Raw genomic sequence first — 8,985 nt, 5'->3', positions numbered from 1 at the left:
GAGTGATCCAAGTGAGCGTGGGTTTAATCCAATGCTCAAATCATATTCATAAGCACTCATGAACGTTGCAGCAAACATTTACTTATGTCTAATACTCTTTTAAACAATCCACACACCAATTCACGACAGTCTTCATTCATATCTACTTCCAACATATGAATGACTGTGGCCCATTCGAATAATTCGATTATTCTTAATAAATTCAATTATTCTGGAAGTCAAAACATGCAAATGTGAAACACAAGAATAATACTAATCCCATACGGCCTCAAACCTTTGAGTATAAATAAAACTCCTTTTATTTATCACCATATCGATTACTCATTATTTGTCGTTTCAGGTAATCAACTTCTTACTTGAATTATTACACTTGTCCCATGCTGCTAGCATGCACACAATGTTTACCTATGGTTCTTACTTTGTGAAATAGACCAAATTGAGCACATTTCCAATCATTCTCATTTCATAACTCCAAATCCTTTTTCATAAGTGTGAGAATATCAAATTCTTTACTTATAAACTATGCTAGATTCTAACATTCTATGCAATGATCCTTTCGTAATGTCACTGCACCAAAGTCACAAAGACTATTGCCAATGATATTACAAAGTCATCTATCGGAGATTGTTACAAGACAATTCCATAGATGTGATGTCTCTCACTCAAAGTACATTCTTTGAACATCATTTTGCATAAAAGTTTCTAATCTAGTCATAGATGTTCAATATTCAATTCCCAATATGGACACGCTTCCATATTTTTCCATATGACAACTCATTCTTAATAGAATCTTATCTATTCGTAATGATGTCGATATTGTCCATCCAATATGGATACATTTCCATATTTTCCATATTTTCCATATGACAACTCATTCTTAATAGAATCTTTTCTATTCATAATAATGTCGATATGGTCCATTCAATACCATGCTTCCAACTACTCACAAGCAACCAATCCTCGTCGAACTTGGATTGTCCTTTGATAATTGTTTAATTATTTTAGTCCAAACCGAATCTAGTCCTTTTCCCCTCTAAATGCGCTAGACATTTGGAAAATTTTAGAATGGTCAAACATTAAAGCATCTGCAATCGATCCTATACCCGAAGCGTATGGGACACGACGCATGATGTTTTATTTGCTATGTTCTCAAAATTCGAATTGTGAAGAGGAATGTCGTAATCATAATCGAAATTTTAAGAACACACTATGTAACCTTGACTAAATTTATTAACATTTCTCAACCTAATCCTTTAGATTTGAAATGAAGCATAATATTCTCTCCCTTAATTATAGCAAAACAACTTTACAACCCTTACGACTTTGCAAGGTATAACTCTTGTTTTCTCTAATTAATACTGCCAACTTGCAATACGTGCCTTAATAATCATACAATCATAACATTTATGCTCCCACTATCATGATGATTATTATAAAACATAACACTTATGCTCCCACTAGCTTTGACATGTATTCAGAAACCAGCTTAACTTCTAGAAAATCAATACTTATTGAATTTCTTAAGTTCATGTTTCTAATACTTAGTGCTTTGATAATCATTTATCAAGGCTTCTTGAACTTATACACCTTTTCCTTAGATAGTTCATATGTGTGTGTAAACAATTGCCAAACCTCACAATTCAAATTATGGAAAGGGATACCGTAACCATAATCGAATTCGAGAATGCAATTTTACAATCACTATCTTCTTAAAATCTTTCTTAGTGAAAGCATTTCCTCACAATCATTTTCATGAAGGAGGAAATCTTATGACACTTAGATTTAAATGGTGTATTTGTTCCTATCCATGTGAATTTTTCAAAACCAAAGTTTACGACAAATTCAAACTCATATGGATCGAACTTTCTTAATCTCGATTTCTTGCCTTATGGTAGCACAACTGCCCACCATGTCTTCCAAGTAGTTAAGCAGCTCACCTTTTCTTATCAATGTACTTTCCATTGATCAAGGTCCTTGCTTTTTATGCATTCAAATGAGAACTCATAGGACTCAGATGCATAATTAACTCGATTGGATTGGCACAGAAACAAAACAATGTCAACACGATGGGTTGTAAACCTCAACTCGTGTGCTAGTGATGATTGATAAGGTTTATTTGATTTGTTCTTGAAACCTTTCAAGACCATTAAGACTCCTACTGACTCCTTGACATATAAGATTCTCTTGTCAAAACATTTCTTGACAAACAAATATCAAGAGTTAGTGTAGCTTTTATCAAAACTCTTCATAAATTGGTCCTAGTTGGTCTTTTTCTTATCCAAGACATCACAACTTTCCACATTTGATGAATGTTACAAACCTTTTTAATACTTTTCCACTCAATGTCACAATCTTAACTCTAAGACTTGTTTTGGAACGAAGTATGATTGACTTCTTGATTTAACCATTTCTTCAATTCTTGATTTCTCTTCTTAGACATACAATTGTACTAAGACTCACTTAGAGGATCAATTGAGATATGGTTCTTAATCATTAAGACCTATCATAAAGCATAAAAGTTACTCTCCCTTCTTCTTAGAATGGAGAAACTTTTATCTTTCTGCCTACTTGATTCTTCTTATTCGTTTTGCTATTGATTTAAACTTTTTTAATCAATTCCGAATTACACTTAATCTTGTAAGTATAATCACATTTACTAAACCTTTAGTAAATCATTACGAATATCTTTGTTACTCTTATGGTGGACTTTGTCCAACACGCAACTTTGTGTGCTCGATCTCCTAGTCCTTCATTTGACACTTTGTCAATGAATTAGTCTAATTTCCAAATATGAAATTTCTCATTCATCATGCAACCAAGTTGCGTGATTCCAAATTTCTGTCCAATTGAAACTTGGGCGATGAGAAACTCTCCCTATTTGGTAAATTCTCGACTTTCCATAAATAACATAATAAGAACCAAATCCATTATTGCTAATAATAGAAACATTCAAGCATCAATTTTTCATATACGCCATTGCAAGGATAAATAAATAATATAAAATCAAAATTTATTTTATTGCAGAAAATTTTGTCCTTACAATGCAATTCATTGAAAAACTATGCTAATACATCTTTCTTAGCAATCTAATTCTAACTCTAAGTAGCAGCTCAAGAATCTAATCTTCGAGAAATGCGATCGAAATCCATTCCTTCACGGTTAGATTCTGCTCACTTCTTCCCTTAAGCTTCCTTTCTTTTCTTCGATCCTACAAAACATCAATTTTAATCTTATCACATTATGTATTAAGAATCTAGGATAGAAGCTTAAAAGAGTTAGTTAATGGATTTTACCTATATTAGAGCCATACGTTTCGACTCTCCCATCTCTTAGATCTCTTAGGTAAATGGGACAGCTTCGTCTCCAATGCCCTTTCTCTTGGCAATAAAAGCAAATTGACTCTTTTGGAACAGGACATGGAACTACTTCAGACATTGCCTTTCTCTTATGATCAAACTTTTCGATCATAGCATGTCTTTCGTTGCTATCGTCTATATCCATAGAGGTCTTGAAGGCAGATTCACCAATCAACTTTGCTTTTCTATTACGCCAAACCATTGCTGACTCAGCAGCAATACGCATATAGGTGAGATCTATTAGGGTCACGTCGCGGTTCATCATATAGTACTCTCTTACGAACTCACTATATGAGTTAGGAAGTGACTGAAGAACCCAATCCACAGCCATTTCCTCACAGACAACGGATCCCAACATTCTTAACCTATCAATGTGTGACTTCATCCCTAGGATGTGTGCACACACCGACTTTCCTTCTTTATGTTTACTTGCCAAAAGGGCTTGAGTGATCTTGAACTTTTCAAGCCTTCGAATTTGTGGGTTAGGGAGAAAAATTGGAGGAGGAGGAGGAAGTGAAGTATGATCTCTTGTTCCTCGATCGAATCGTGGAATATCATCTTCACGTGGAATGCTTGTTCCACAGGATTTGAGAAGACCATAGTTGTCGAACTTCGACATCTACAAAACGGGAGAAAACGAATTCAAGTTAGTTGATTGATTGAGTCCTTAGTAAATCACCCAAATGAGATACTAAGGCTAGGATCTAACACAATATTCTTCAACTCGGGAGAGGGATGCCGTAACCCTAATTGCAGAATATTTGAAGGTAAGTGAATGACGATTCACTAATTTCCACCACGAAAAACGAAAAGGAATTTAAGTTTTAAATCTATGAAAACTCCTAGATTCTTTGAGATTCATTGAACTTTCAATGGCATGTTTAAATCTCGATATGCCCCTCTTGTTTGTGACTAGGATGCCGAGGATCACAAAGCGGGTGTGAATAACCATGCAAACTTACATGGTGCCCTCACATGTTACAGTCACTTATTCGATGTGCCGGTAAACCACACACGCTCCACCGAACTATGACAAACATTGAGTCACCCTTTGCTACCTTTGCTTAGAACCATTTAGTGTGCCGGTAAACCACACACGCTCCACTAACGTCTTCGCAAGGGCACAAAGTGTAATTTCATGGAATTGCATCAATTCACTTTTGCCTAAGTAACTAAGATTGGGAATTTTATGAAAACATTTAGTTACTTTTATACTTCATTATACTTATAATGGAAGGTTTCGTCCTATCCTACCCGTTCGGCTAACGACCCTCCACTAGTCAAGAGTGCGGTGGGTAAGAGCGGATACCCATTCAATCGTCATTTTATAGGCAATTTCCTTAAACACCCCTTATAGACTAGCTTCGTGAATGAGGCCTACTAACGGTAAGACTGACTTTTACTCATTCATATATATAATGTTAGACTTTTAATGTTATATATAGTATAGGGTGTATTTTATACTTTTAAAATATTAGGTGGTCAAATTTAACAATTATACCTTTAATTCAATTAAATTGTAAACCAAAACTTTATGGATTTATTAAGCCTCTTTTAATTATACACCTTAATTAATTAATAAAACCATAAGGGTGAGATTTGAACTTTTTCAAAACTATACTAGAGTTTTAGAATTTAACATTCCTAATTAAACTTTTAATCAACTTTTAAATTCCAAAACTTGAGGGCAAGTTTTGAAACATTTCAACACATTGGGGTTTAGAATTTAAATATACATCAAAATTAAACTATTAATCAAAATTTAAATTCCAAAACTTGAGGGCAAGTTTTTGAAACCTTTTTCAAAACATTAGGGTTTTAACTATTTAAATTTCAAAACAACAAAACTTTTGGGTTCAAATTTAAACTATAAAACCTAAAGGGAAAAATATGAAACTTTTCTTAACAACAAGGATCAAATAACAAATAATTCAAATTAACATTTAATCACATAATTATCCATATTTGATTTACTTAATGATTTCTTGCAAAACAATTTATCAATTTAGTCAAAATAATTAATCAATTATCACATAAGGAAACAATTATCTTATTAATTGATAAATATCTTCAATTGGATAAAAAATATAGTCATATATATCAAAAAATCGGATTTATATTGATCTAATATGATAAGGTAACTATCCATAAGCAAAAACAGCAAGAAATCGCGAAATACCCTCCATCTGACGAGTTGACTCCTCGAGTCAGTCTTGGACTCGTTGAGTCTGCATGGGCTCAGTGAGTTCAGCCATGGACTCGGCGAGTCCAGCCTCCAGAAACCCAAAAAATGAATTTTCCAGTTATACAATGCATCAATACAATTGAAACCAAGCTAGGCTCTGATACCACTGATGGGTTTTGGTCATAAGACATCCTATGTGCTCATACAAACCCTAATGCTTGGATCTAGGTTTCTCTATTGTACATGCAAGTTATCTAAGACTATAAACCCTAATTCTAGCATATGGAAATCGATATTAACATATAATTAGGTTTAAGATGTTACCTTGATTGTCATGTAGTAATAACAATCCCAATTCCTCCTTGAATTGACTTTGGAAGGATTAGAGTCACAAGTGTCACTCCTCTAATGGCTCACAAACACCATAAGCAAGAGGATGAAGAGGAGAGAGGTTAGAGGCTGCCAAAACTTGTGTGAAACCCTAGCAAGAAGCTTTTTTTCATGTTTTTGGTCCTTAAGGGATCTATATATAGTGAGGCAATTAGGGTTATCTAACAAGGAAACCCTAATTTGGTTGCTTAAGCCCTAAGCAACCCATGGACTCATTTAATCAAGCCCTTGGACGATTTCCTTATGGGTTTCCCATTAGAATTCGCCCACCCCTTGATTCAAGACAATCCATGGCCCAAATTGTAATTATCTTATAATTACAATTCCAGTCCCTTAAGTTTAATTAATCTCTTTTAGTCACAAAACTAATTACCAATTAATTATTGACTAATATTAATTAAACAATATGATTTCTCCTTTAATATATTATTCTCATAATATATTAATAAATCATATTTAATCCTTTCTCTCCATAATTCATCCTATCAAGTTGCTTTGGTGAAGGCAACCCAAAAGGACCATGCACCATCGGGTCAAGTACATACCAAAATAGTTATGGACTTAGACACTAATCCAACACGTAATTGATTTCGTTTCGTTCAAATATGTCGTTACCATTGTTTCGGTAATGTATAAGAAGATGATTGTTATTCCGACCCAAGTGGTTATATCAAATCGATTCCGACTAAAATGAGTATGTTATGTGCTTCAAAGAACCAAGTTCGATGTAACATCAAGAAAATTGAAGTGAAAGATAATCAAACTGATCAACAGAAGTATCGTGATCGTTATTAAAGTAAGAAGCTTATAGCAAGAGATGTTACATGCTAAAATGTGATTATATCACATTAGAATATGAAGGAATGTATATTCCATTCTGGAATTTGACTCTAAAAGACATGAGTCTAAGCATTGCATCATACAATGAGATGTCATTAGAAAATAACACATTGGTATGTTACGATAATCAAAGGAAAGAACCTATCTTAAGTTAAGTCTATCAAGAAGGAGCAGGAGTCTCCAATAAGGATCAAATTTGTAACTCGAAGGTTACAATTAAAAGTCCAACATAGTACGAAGAGCAGGTACAAGATTGAGTACCGCCTGCAGTAAAGAAGTCCAAGAGTTAGACACTCATTTGAAGGAACATAGAAGTTACAGTTTTTACCTAGGATGGAGAGATAACGTATGGAGACATTATAAAATCTGTGTTTTTTTTATGATTCCGGGATGTAATTATCCTAAGGGGGAGACAATTGTAACGCCCGCAGATTCGGGCTAATCAAGTTAGAGACACTAAGCGTCAAAAATGGTTTTTTTGATGTTATTTAGAATGAATAATGTTAACTAAGTTGTAGTATATCACAATGGTTCTGTACATATAAAGAATGCTGAAATTCGAGTTATAACGAAGATGTTATGACATGTCGAAGTTTCGCGACAAAATCGGCACGACGCTGTGTGACGTAAAAAGTGAGTTTATAATAAAGTACTTTTTAGCCTTAGGGATCCAAATGAAATTCAGAGTATATGTTAAACTGAGAGCGTGCTTAAAAAGAACGTCCAAATCTGACTTCGTATGAGGAAGTTATGATTTTTCTAAGATTTAGCATAACAGTGCACAATCCGGAATTCAAATTTTAGATCGATCGATTTTTAGCCGATACAACCTTAATGAGAATTGAAGATCTCACTAATAAGAGTTCAACCATAAAAAGACAGATGAAAATGGAGTTCAACCTTAATGAGCCATGTCTCACGGCGTGAGAGGCCCCAGAAAGCTTATAAAGTGTGGTGCAAATCATCTATTTTCATCACACCTTTCAACTCCTTTCTCTCCCATTACCCCCAAGTCCTTTCTTCCTTTCCCTATCACTTCCTAAGTGTTAGAGGCGAGTCCCCTGCTGATCCCAAGAAGAAGAGCTTTTGGCTCGGAATTTCTACCCCTGCTGAGCCCGGTTCCTAACCAAACCCCTTAGTAAGTGAGATATGCTTACCCTACTTTAAATATAGCTTATATTTAAATATAATATTGTTATATTAACCTATAAATAAGATTTATCAATGATTCAAAGTCGTTATACTGATTGAACTACTTATGGGAGAGGTGTCTAGAATGGTCACGTTGCGTTTGGTTGTTGGATATCAGAAGAGCTATATGCCTAAATGGTCCTGCCACCTAACTGTCCTGCCTAGCTGATCCTTACTTGATAGATCATGATGTAGAATCTGAGTTAATGATGAATCTAGACTAATAATTAGTCACAATGAATATTAGACTAAAATCTAGTGGTAATAGTACTAGGTTTCGTTGAAGGAAATTACATTGTTAAGAAACGAAGCTCTGTCCAAGTTGGAATCATCACTTTGACAAGTGAGTGTATAGTTACTTTCATCTTACACATAGATATGAAGTATTTAATATAAATTACATGTTATGTGTGCATATTATCTGTGTTCTTGATATCTATTCTGGATGAACAAAAATATACATGTTTTATTTTTCTTAAACTATATATGTATTTTATACAATAATTATGATGAGTAAAAGATGAGTAGATTAAAGATGAGATAAATGATGAGCGATGAAAGATGAGATGAATGATGAGTGATGATATATAAGTGGTAAAATATGGTGAGAATAAATGAGCCAAGTGATGGCCCCTTGATCTAGCAAAGTATAGATGACAACCACAGACTATTCTAAACAATCCAATAGAACACTAGCAGGCTCGCAACCTGTAGGTGTTTTGAACGATATGTTCACCCGGTGTACTCTAAAAACCCATTGAAATGTATTGTGGGTGGGCTCCTGAAAATAATACTATCAATAAATGAGATAAACCCTGATAGCTATGGACTTAGCGCCTATTGGATGAACCCTGGAAACTATGGACTTAGTGTTTGTTATGTAAACCCTGACAATGATGGACTTCGTGTCTATTCCTTAGGACAATCCTTAGGAATAAATAATGAGGGATAGATGATTCATAGAGGAGATACTTAAGAATAAAGAAGATAATTGGATGGGTAAATAGGTTAATTGTTTGATGA

This window comes from Lactuca serriola, chromosome 3 (assembly GCF_051521515.1).
Source record: "Lactuca serriola cultivar US96UC23 chromosome 3, Lser_US96UC23_V15, whole genome shotgun sequence".
In the NCBI taxonomy this organism is placed as follows: Eukaryota; Viridiplantae; Streptophyta; class Magnoliopsida; order Asterales; family Asteraceae; genus Lactuca; species Lactuca serriola.
This window is presented reverse-complemented; position numbering follows the sequence as displayed.